The sequence below is a fragment of the Montipora foliosa genome, chromosome 5, assembly GCF_036669935.1.
Source record: "Montipora foliosa isolate CH-2021 chromosome 5, ASM3666993v2, whole genome shotgun sequence".
NCBI lineage: Eukaryota > Metazoa > Cnidaria > Anthozoa > Scleractinia > Acroporidae > Montipora > Montipora foliosa.
The window spans coordinates 10,821,662-10,834,161 of record NC_090873.1 but is presented as its reverse complement, the minus strand read 5'-3'; the positions used below and the strand labels follow the sequence as shown (position 1 = coordinate 10,834,161).

Here is a 12,500-nt window from a genome sequence, read left to right as displayed (position 1 = left end):
GCATTACACATATATTTAAGCACGCGCCAGATATATGGACCCATCTTAAGTTGAAAGAGACACACAGCTGATAATTTCGAAACGTTTTAACCTTATTTCCCGTAAGAGGCAGGTCCAAAGGCTGATTTAACGTGTTTCTCTCACCATCTGTCGCATTTTAAGCGCCCAAGTTTGCTTCTGTGTACACAACGTTCGTTGCACACGTATTCAGTGGTCGAATACCATAATCTGTGATCATCTTTCGGGGCATATGATCACCACTGCATCTACCTAAGTCAACAACTGCTAAGCGATTTGCAGATAGTTGCTTGCTTTGTACGTACTAAACCTGCTAGACCAACATATTACACTTGACTGCGACCATTGCTCCCAGGCGTGTCGGCGCCCGCAGCACAATCATTTGCTCGTCACGCAATGCTTTCCTTTTTGGCGGGTACGTATACCGGTAGGGGTATAAAATATAACAAAAAAAAAAAAAAAACAAAAACAAAAACAAATATGAATATTTGTTTTCATATTCGCAGTTTGCTTTGCATATTTTGTATTGAGCACTCTTAGGATAACTGAAACAATTTATTGCATGTTTATCCGTTTTTTTGTTGTTGTATAAATCTACTAGCGCGTAATTCTCTGAATTGCTACGCTACTCAGTATCTATTCTGTGATAGATAGTGTGAAGCATAGTAGTGTACGCTTCTCGATAAGGCAATGATGTCCTTTGCATCAAAACTAGAACAGGGTGTTGCCACTGTTGATAATCCTGTAGAGGATACTGGTACAGCTAGGGTACCGGATTGCCGTTCATAGTTGTCAATGGGCTGGGCTTTAAGATCCTCCAGTACTCAAAGACCCGACTGAATGAAAACCAGAAACAATAACTGACAGAAGTATTCAAAATCGGCGAACAGACTGGAAAGAAAGCTGATCCCTCCAATGTTTCCAAGTCAATGAGAAAAGTTAGAAACGCAGATGGCTCTTCTAGATTTGATGCTTCGAGTTATTTAACTTCTCAGCAGGTTGCAAGTTTCTTCTCACGCCTTGTTTCAAAGAAAGTTGTCCAAGCTGCTGAATCTGGGAACGAAGAAGATGAACACGCCGAAGAGCTGGATAAAATTCATGAACAGAACATACAAGAATTGAGTAACGATGTCATGGCAGAAATATCATTGCAGCGCATCCGATCATGTACGATACGCATAACATTTGTGAAATCGCAGCTTGCTCTAAACTCGCTAAGTTTTATGTGCAGATCCTCCAAGACATATGTAATTTTTATCACCTTGACATCTCAACGATCAACGTTAAACGAAAGAAGCCTTACATAGATCTTCTGGCGAAATTAGTTGGTAGCTGCAGTTTTAACGAATCACTTTGAAACGCAATCTTCGACATAGAGAGCTGGGGCCAAGAGACCTCATCCACTATGCAGGGGCAAGTTTTCCTTGAAGAAACCCCGATCATCACCGCAGGAATAGAGAATCTCCTTTGTGTTTTTAAATACGTGAGGGACTTGCCTCGAAGACCCCAGAAAGAGCTGTAACTCAGGTCCCGACCATACTAATAAGGTTTGATCTCGAAGAAAACAAAGCAAATTATTTTCGCCCAAACTAGCGTTTAATTTTCCCATTGGCTTCATTTGTCCAAACTAATAGGTTCGAAAGCGATAAGAACGAGTTGGACGTGGAATTGTGCATATGTGAAATAAATGTTCAGGTAATACCACTTCATTCACAAAGTAGTCCCACCACGCGCTAGTTCTTCCTGGTCTGGTCCAATATCTCCTTTTTCTTTCTTATGGCTGTCCTTCATCAGTTCTTTATTGGTATGGCGGAATCTCACAAAACGCTTGAGGTAGTAATTTTGCGACATTTTGTTTCCGTGCGGAGATCGGGTGGCTTCGGACGCGGGAGAAAAACCGCGAACCGGGATAGGGGTTTGTAAAGATTTGTCGTGCCAAAAAAGCACGTGTGGGAGCGGGAGGGGAGCACAAGCGCGCGCAAGATGATGCTTATGGTACCGGGGTAACGGTATGATCATGTTGCGGAAAGCAATATGCCACGTTCGATATAACAATATTCTGACATGGCTCCGAGGCTTTCGGGACAAACGTCTTTTTCTGGTGTTGTTTTCTTTGTGTCCAAGTCTCTTTCGAAAATTGAGAGACAAAAGAAACTTTAAAAAGTTACAATTTTGACCCGAAAGCCTTGGAGCATGTTAGAATATTGATATATCGAACGTGGCATATTTGAGAAAACAAAAAAGTTTGCAAAAGCTCCGACTGTCCGCAAAAGTATTCGAAAACAAATTCCGCCAAGTTTTAAAAAGAAAAAAAATGAAACGCCTTCGTTTTGTATTTGAATTGTTTGGTTTTGTGGAAGCTGCGAAATTTAGAGACTCGGGTGAATTTTCGGATTTCATTCAAACTGTTTGGGAAAAAGTAATCAAAGAAATTTTGCACAGCGCGAAAAGACCTAGGAACGAGTTTAGCCCTAGAGTGTTACTCAATGTAGGTAGCGGGTAGCTTAAGAGATGACAACAGATGACAATTCAGGAGACAAAGTTAAACTAGTCATTCTTTTTATTCCTTTACTTTACTCTCTTCCTAATTAACAAGATTGTGTGATCCAAGTGGTTACGTATCAGGATAGAAATTGCCCTACCCCTACCCCCTAAAATGCGATGACAGCATTGCGTGACGAACAAATAACGAAGCACTGCAAAGGATTCAAGGTCAAACAGCAATCGTTCAAACTTAGCGTTGTTGAGTTAGATGCAGTGGTGATCATAAGCGCCGAAACAAGATCAAAGATGGTATTCGAAAATTTAAATACGATAAAAATTAGTGATGTAGATCGGACATTGTGTAAAAAGAAGGAAACTATACTGCTTTGAATGCGACAAATGGTGAGCGAAACACGTTAAATCGGCTTTTGGACCTGCCTCTTACAGCAAATAAGGTTAGAACATTTCAAAATTATTATCTCTGTGTCTAATTCAACTCAATATAGGTCAAGGCATGTGGTGCGTGCTAAAATATATGTGTAACCCGTAAATTGAAATTTGACGGGGGAGGGCAAATATTTGCATTTTTAACGTCATTTGAAAAGCTCTCGCGTCGCTCACAATCCTTTGCCCAGATAAATTTTTACAGGAATCTGTAGACCATTCTTCTGCAATTCAACCACCAGAAGCTTAATCCATTTGAAGGTTTCGCACATGGTGAAAATTTATTATGTTCACGAAGTACTTTCAAGTGAATGAAATACATGTCTTCGAAATTCAATTATTTTGCACCCAAAAAGACAACGCAACATTCCCTAAAATCGACCCAGCACACATTTAAATATTACAAAAAAATATTTCATTGTTTTAAAGCCGGAAGAATAATTTGTTTTTGCATGCGAGGCTCTCAAACTGGTTTAATGAAATGGTGCGTGAAATGGCGACTTTAAAGGAATTTGGTAATTTGCATATTTCTTTGAAATAAATGAATATTTTGGCCAAAAATCTACCCAGTAGTTTTTATCATGCCCTAGCCTGTCTACCATAAAAAATTTTCGACCCTTGCCCCGAAATTAAGAATTTGTCTGATTTTTACAGACAGGAGCTCTTAATTTCAACCTAGGTCATTTTAATTTCAAACTAGGTTTAAATTGAAAGTAGGAAACAGCTGCAAGGAACATTGTGAAGGGAGGGTGGGGTACGATAGAAGTACTGGAGAGGATCGGGGAGGGATAGGTGAGTAGAAGGTAGGAAAAGATGTCTTGTTGTTTTTGGACTCCCTGTTTTTTGACTACACCCCCACAAAAAGAAAAATCGATTTTTAAGACAGCTGATTAAAACTGAAACCACAGTAGTTACAAAAATTTAAGCTGGTTTGAAAAAAAAAGAAATGGTTAAAAAAAAATTCAACCCAAAAACAAAATTAAACCACAACATATCCACTTGTCTACAACAACTTGAACTTCAGTATTCTCACATGTACAGGAAAAGGCTTCTTCTATCACTCGTCTTCTTTTTCTTTTACAGGACACAATTCCAGAACAACCACTACTACCGTTTGAACTAAGGCGGTGAATACAGTTTTTCTTTCCTTTTCTAGAAGTTTCTAAATCAACTCTATTTTTGTACATTACAACATATCTATTTTTGGTATCGCTGACTAATGTTGACTGACCAGTATGACTCTAAAAAGTTCTGGTATGTAGAATAAAATTAGCATACTCCGGAAAATTCTGCGAAGTTTCTAACTCCATGACACTAATGTAAAGTTTTGCCGAATAACAGCGTTGAACAGCATTTTGGAGAAGAGAAATGAACTCCCTGGTTAATTGTAATCTGGGATTTTTGCGTTAATCGGCTTTTGAACAACCGAGCCAAGGTTTTTGCGAACCTCGTCTCCAGGACCTTTCCCTTCCTCTTTCTATTCTCGGTTTTCACGTGACGTCACAGTACTTTCCAAATATGGACGTTCGACATATTTGTGCCCCTCGAAGTGTGAAATTGTATGGAAATGTAAGCCTTTTCTGCGTAGTTCTCGCGTTTTTTGAGCTGTTTTGCGGATTTAGTATGGATTTATCCCCGAAAATTGAGGAAGAAGAAATAAAGAAGTTTAGCAGGAAGATTCCTGTGCTTTCAGAGTATGCCACGGCCTTGGAAAGCCATGTAAAGCTGCGATACCTAAAGAAAATTTCGGTTGTGAGTATTGACCCTTTCATTATCCCATATGAGGAGTTCAATCCGGAATGTTTGCCACCAATCGAACACTCCGATTTATTTGGTTACCTAGTTCTTCAGACAAGCTACTACACGAACGACCAGTTCAAGAATTATAGGAGTCTAGAAGCTTATAATCAAGTTGTGTCAGGGTTTGTGGCTTCGGTAGGTGGAAAGATCATTTCCGGAAAGTACGTTGTTGCAGCTAAAGTGCGACATTCGCAGCGGATGAACGATCCACTCACACCTGAGAGTGAAGGTGCAATAATTTCTGCTCAGACCAGACCAATTCTTCTTTTTATTTATTCTTTGTTCTTTGCAGGGCATCAACAATGGTTTCCCTTGTAAAATATTAGTTTAAAGGGTTTGTTAAAGCTGTTTCCCATTTTATAGGGCACTGTGGTTGCCAGATTCACTTTCAAACTTATCATGGAAACATAAATCAATACCAGTGAAAAGTCAGTCCTTGAATTGTTGATAGAAAATTAATTTAAATGCATTTTGAAACATCAGTTGAGGAATATTTTTTTTCATTCCCACTTTGTGAACCTAACATACATTTGCTGCAGTTTGTTTATTTCTTGCTCATTCAATGTCTTGATCACATCAAATTATTTAATTTTTAGGTATTGTCTCAGACCTCCATAGCGACACTATCTTTATCTAAAAACTTAACTGGTTCCTTTTTGGAGCCCTTTTGTGGCATATTTAGATAGGCAGGAAATGTTCCACATTCTATGGTAAACAGTTCTGCATGGTTTTAAGGAATACATTGCAGCCAAATCTAATTGAATATGAGACTAAAATATGCTGTTTCACATTTTGTGAATTTAAAGACTATTAATATTGTTTGCGCTTGTTTTAAAAGGCTTAAGGTTGGCGTTCAAAAGTGTTCCTTCAATAATCTTATTCTGTAAAGATTAGCTTCTTTCCCCAGTGCCCTCTGAGAATGGAGTTGATTTGGTTTTGCCCAATGTTGAAAGATGAAACAATGCCTAAACCAGCCACAAGGAATACTTCATAGTGCTTTTTTACAAACATGGGCATGAGGGTGCTCGTAAGCATCTGACCATGTCAGGCTCTTATGTAGCCTTTAATTTACTCCCGTCGGACCCGTTTGACCTTTTAGCATCCTGTATAGTGTCCCTCACTCGAAGGATTAATAAATATGTATATGTATGTATGTACCATTGTTTCGCATGCTAAAGTGTTATTATAAGTAATTTATTTCTCTAAGAGAGTCTTCTTTTCGTGTTGGTCATTCAAAAATTGTTGGAATTGCTTGTTTGAGCTGTTGGATGAAAGAGGCTGAACATTTGATGAGGCCTTCCTGTGGGGAGGGGTCCTTGTTCCCATTAAATATTTGCTTGTGTTTCCAGGTTGTTCCCCAAATTACTTTCAAACTTGTTCCCAGCTTTTTGATCCCTAAAATTTAAATTGGTTTTCTTCCCTTCCCTAAAATATTTTGATATTGTTACTCTGTTCCCCAGTTCAAATTAGCCATGTTCTCTTCTTCCCCAAAATCCCTGGGTGTGCCTCTTTGATGTTGATTCTCATATTGGCCTCATAGTAATTCACTGTAGAATTGCAAGACACAGCAAGTTCTTATTTGGGAGTGAGGGAAAAGTTTTGAATGAATTTTCGCACAATACAAGAAACACAATTTTGACTGCCCCTTCTAGTCTATTCTAGATCTTGCTCTTTTCGGACATGAATCAGCTTGTTTGCACTTCTGGCGACCTGCAGGAGGGCAAGCTCTAGAAGCTCTTCCTTAGTGAGCCTTCGCTGAAAAACTTTCCAAGTCTGGCTTTCCCGTGTTAGGGGCCGAGGTTTTTGTGCAAAATTCATCAGTGACTTCCTTGCAGCTTATAAACGGTGTTCCTTCGAGCAATGGTCAATAAAAGTTTTGTAGTGCTTATACAAATTTTCGCTACTTAAAAACGTACATTTACACGAAACAAATATCAACTTGGCAATTTTTCTTTCCCGATACTCCATTTAAAATTCACGTGAGCGCTATTAATAAAGGGCCAGAAAACCATTTAATGGCAATTTTTTTGTCAACAAACATGAGTTGTCCGCGAGCAGAATTCGAACGTAAGCTGTTGTGCTTTGGCTGTTATTTGTGTTTTTTCTAACTATTCTAAGACGAATTCAGGCTGATATTTTGGAATCAAGTGTAAGAAGACGGCAAAACCGTATTGATAATGTATTTATTTTTGTTAACCTCGCGAATAAAGACTTTGGTCGCATCCTTTCGACGAGGTAGATCGACAGCAATGCCATTTACGCACAACCGAAATGCACTGTTACCGGTGAAAGGGCAAATGATTGACAGGATAGCACGGTTTTGACTGCCGCGCGCACTGCGGGCGCGGGTTCCGTATGCATGGAAATGGTTGTAATAAACCTTGGAATTCAATATCGGCCCTCATGCAAACCTGACCGGAATTTTTCTCATCAAAACTAATCCAGTAATAGCAAGGACCAAGAGATGATGAAGAGAGAGAACACATCTCCATGCTCCCTTTTTTTATCCAGTTTTTTTTTTCAATCTATTTTAAGCTTCGCGCCATAATGTGAAAGTTACTTTTGGAGTGGTCTAATCTCTCGACTCCGGATCGAGCGGGTCCGGGTTCGGGTCCTTGGCCCGGGACATTGTGTTGTGTTCTTAGGCAAGACACTTTACTCTCACGGTGCCTCTCTCCACCCAGGTGTATAAATGGGTACCGGCGAAATGCTGGGGGTAACCCTGCGATGAACTGGCCTCCCATCTAGGGGGGAGTAAAAAATACTCCTAGTCTCTTCATGCCACACAAACGGGGATAAGCTCCGGCTCTGATGGGCCACTTGGCTCGTTTAACATCTTTTACTTTTACTAATCTCGTATCATCTCACTCTGTCACTGGACATGACCGTGGGAGCTCTGGTCGCGCAGCCATCAATGACCAGTCAGGTGTCGTCCTTAAAATAACCGCGCATCATGACCACGAGCTGAATTTATATTGAAAGAAATTATCATTGGAAGAGTCCTATGTATGGCGAATGTTTTCTCTCCACTCATTCTCTCTAAAGATTGGGGGAATGCCACGGTTTCCATACACGGTGCCGTGCATACGGCGAGAGCTACTGAAATTTGAATTGACCAATGAAAATTCAGCGAGCGGAAAAAATTGTACTATCGGACGTCACGTCAATTGTTATAATACACTTTACTTTATTATAACAATTCGCAATTAAAGGGCCAGAAAACCGTTTAAAGGATTTTGTGGCAACGTTTTTGTCAACAAACTTTGGCTCCAAAACTGGGTTGCCAGCGAACGGCGATTCAAACATGAGTTGTTGTGCTTTGGCTGTTATTTGTCCTTTTTTCTAACTATTTTTAAACTAATCCAGTCTTGTATTCTCGGATTAAGTATAAGAAGACGTAAAAACTGACTTTGAGGACGTCCTTTCAACAGGTTAGACATACAACAACGTCGTTTACGGACCTTTACGCACATAAATTCACCGTTTCCAGTGAAAGAGCAAAGGATTGGAAGGATAGCACAGTTAAAGTTTTATTGAAAAAAATTATCATTGCAAGTATCCCGTGTATGGTGAATGTGTTCCCTCCACTTATCCTCTCTATTGACTGGGGAATGCCACGCTTTTTGAAACACGACGCTGTAATATCTCCTTGCAACTATTTACTCATCTCACTTTCTTTTCTTTTCAATTTACCTGCCAGTTATGATGAATTCAGTGATATTATCCAGTGATGGATTTTATCTTCGCCATCTTGCAATGTTTCTGTCGCCTGTCATTGGAGATGACTCCCGGTGGGAACTCTGTTACAGAAGCTCGACCCACGGAACTTCTGATTACAAGTTTCACAGTAATTTTGATGGAAAAAGCAACACGGTTACAATTGTCAAGAAAAACGATTTCGTGTTTGGAGGATTCACAGATATCCCTTGGGGTAGGTATTCAACGTTCAGCTATCTTTAAATCACGGTTTTACGTTACTGCGATAATTTTCTTGCAATTGTTTTATTGCATATACGCGATTTGAAAGGATTTTGTCGCTTCTAAACATCAAAGTTATTCACTGCCAGAAGAGCAACAACATATCAGATAAATTTTCTGTGCAAATTTGTAACTTTTTTCGAAACTTACGGTACCAAAACCAAATTTTCTCGCCCAGATGGGTTACCATATTTTGTTACCAATGCTGCTGCACGCGCGCCTTCGGTGCGAATAACAGGAATGAAAGAAAACGCTAAAAAAATTCAAATTTAAAAGGGTTTTGAATCCATGACCTCTGCGGTACCGGTGCCGGTGCTCCAAAAATTGATTTATCAAGGGGCTTGTCATTATGTACGTTGGTAATAAATTCACAAAGGGGGGAAAGGGGGTGGATGTGAAGAGACTATTGTAATAAATGGTAGACAAACATGTGCGCTTCATTCTTTTTGCAGGTCAAGTATATGCAGTACTGCACCGGTATTTTCGAGACCATAGCTGAAAATACCCTTCATGCCCAATTCATTAAGTAATATGCAAGGGCATCTACTAAAAATCATGACGTGTCCCCTTATCGTGATCTTCTTTGCTTTGGTCAGAAATACAAGTTACAACAAGTACCTCCCCCCCTCCCCCCACCTGGCGGGTACTCCCTTATATGGGCTACATAGGTATGTGCGACCCCAAAGTGTGTGGTTTTTATCCGTCTTGGTCTGAAATAGGGTATCGATTTTGAACATTTTGGTTTGAAATAGGGTATGGTTTGTTCAATAAAGTCTTGAATTAGGTGTGTTTTTTAGAAGAAGCTTCTTCTTCTTCATCATTAGGCGATAAGCCCATCAACAAAGCCCTTCTCGATTTATTAAGCCAATCGTGTTACAGTTGAAATCGGTCTGAAAATAGGTCAGTTTGATTCTAGGCAAAGGAATATGGTGTTATCTCAAAATAATATCCCTCAACTGATAATGATGTTCATTCTCAATACTTGTTCACCGGACAGTGTTTGAAATTGTGAGGAGAGTTTACATAATTATCACAGTTGGGACTCAAAGTGTTTATAAGCGACTAAAGTGAATATATTATCGCCCTATCATTTTTCGTTTAAATACGCCATTTCTCTTTGATCAATTTTGAAATACAATGAATGATTTTTCCTTCTTTCAGAATCGCTAGGAAATGGTAATGGGAAATTCGGTGCCACAGAGAAAGCGTTTATTTTCTCGCTTCGAAACGCCGAAGGACTGCCGCCCTTCAAAAGCAATGTAAAAGATCCTTCCAAAGCGATACATAACGTTGGACATGTCGGCCCTACGTTTGGAGAAAATGACCTCCTAATTGATAGGATTTCGGCCACTTCATCCTCAAATTTTGGTGACAACTACATTGCCCCAAAAGGGGTTCAGAACAGGTTAAGTCTTCTTGCTGGAGCTTCAACCTTTGAAGAAGATGAGGTGGAGGTGTTTTTTCTTCTTTGATCAGTAAAGCACAAAAGTACGTTGGTTATTGGCATTCTCGTCACCAGAGCCTCGGATTGACTCAAGGCTCTGGGAAACTCTATGTAGGAGCACATGCGCCGTAGGATTCTTATAGCCAAAAATTGGCTATTTGAACCTTACAGCGCTTGCTAACTTCTTGTGCTAACATGAATGCACCAATGATAGACGCTTTTGATTGCTCTTCACGAGAAGCAATGTGAAAACAGTTTGTTTCAGGTTTCCCCAGAGCTCTTCTCTCCCTCAGTCAGAAGAAGAGCTCTGGGGACGAGATTAGGTTATTTGCTATTAGGAAACTTAAAGGACCACAGAAGAATTTTGCGCGCGTTGCTAAAGAAGTGAAATGTTACTTCCGGTGACTGACGTCATCATATCGTGAGCAGACCAGAAAACCCTGTCACTTTCCCATACATACGTATCACAGTTTGGCTGCTACATGATGCAAAAGAAAAAAAAAAAGCCAGCAAAAATCACCGCACGAACTGTCAGATCAACTGCGCATGCGTAAACGAACTGACTTCCGGTTTGAGAAAAAGCTAAATTTCCGGCGGTCTTTAAATTTAATTATTTTTTTTTATATGGCACCTCCAAATACAGAATATAGCTAAGCATTGATTTTTTGACATCGTCTTGTTTGAAAATACTATGGATATTTCAGAATCCTTTATCTCTTAAAAAAAAACAGTTTTCAAAATAAAAAGAAAACCATTCTTGGCTGGATGCAAAATTCTCTCAAATTACTTAACCATTACATCCTTAGCAGAGCACCCAAAAAACATTTCAGTAGGGCCTCAAGTCAGCCAGAACTCTTTCTATAACCGCCGGCTTGTCGGCGAACTGCGGGCTCCTATAAGCAGTCAAGTCTACTGATCTCTAAAAGAGACTGGATCGATCGAACAACCCATTGTTTTCACTCCAGCAGTGCATCTTGTAAAGTAAAAAAGTTAAGTGGTGCATTTATATAGCGCCTTTATCACAAACGTCTCAAAGGCGCTTTACAATGATCAATTTACCCCCAGCGGACTGGAAGCATATACAGGCGCAAAATAGCAGCCGCTTCTAAGCAGTCCATGCATGCTGGTACTCATTTTACCGACCTCGGAAGGATGGAAAGCTGAGTGAACTTTAGCGGGAAGGAAGGTCACCAAATATTCCACTCTCGGAAGAACCGGAAATGGAACCCGGGACCTTAGGGTTGGAGGGCAGAGATCTTACCACTGCGCCAACCCCTCCGCTCTTGGCCAATTTTTCGCTAAAGCTTCGTATACACAGTTAACTTATGGGTAAAAGCGTAACCTCCTTCGATATAAAGAGGCAAAAACTTTGACAGTGGTTTTTACAACATTGCTTTCCTCTCACTTTTGATATTTTGTTCTGATTCGCATGAAACAATAGATGCTCGATCCAGTCTTTTTCGAGATCAGCAGTGGTCTCGACTCACTTCAACTGCACTTCTTTCTGAAGTGGTTAGAAGTATTTTTTGTTCAGTGCTGACCGAAGGAATTGCCGTTTTGGAGTAAAAATAGGTGTACCCTGGGAACTAGAATATTAAAGAAACCATCCAAACATATTGCTCATCACAAGCGCTCGCTTTGCACCCTCCTCCCGCATATGATGTGGAATAACAAAGTGCTTTCGTAGTTGTGACACATTTCATATTTGACACGACTAGGCAACACGAATTGTTCTTAAATGTTTCATTTTAGAGGAAAAAGTCTGTCTTGTATCGTACTTGCCCTTGCAATTCAAATCATATCTTAAAACTTGCTTACAAAAAAAATAACAAGGCCGAAGCCAGTATGAGGTAAACCGAGGCACTTGCCTAGCTCAGCCATTTTTTAAACCGTGATTCCGTTGCTGTCTGTAAAATGTACTCACCATAAACACCTAAAATATCTATGAAGATAGTTTAACCATGGACATTGCGTCAGTCATAATTTTTTTCTAGCTATGACCCTGGTTAACATATTTAGTAAATCTGTAGTTATTCATCTATTTTTTTTTCTACCGGAAACTCATTAAAGTTAAAGTTAGGCAGTACTCCCTCTTTCCTCAACATTATCAGGAGCCCAACCTAACCCTACAACTCCAATACTACGTCTATGGAACTCCTAGGTCTATGTTATGTCTATGTAACGGCATTTCAACATATCAAGCTACTGTTAGACGAGTCCCTAAACTCCCTGCATGTGACGCTATCTTTTAAACGGGTTTAACTTTTTTAGGACACTGCCCATTTTAAAATATATTTGGACATCTTTCTGTAATTAATTTTACAGAGTATGT

The 12,500-nt window shown here is 39.8% G+C and overlaps 1 protein-coding gene across 1 annotated transcript in view; it reads left to right on the top strand.

The window, feature by feature from the left end:
- Positions 1–12,500, top strand: part of LOC138003621 (adhesion G protein-coupled receptor E1-like) — a 55,070-nt gene that overhangs the window by 11,440 nt on the left and 31,130 nt on the right. The gene's annotated exons all lie outside the window — the stretch shown is intronic.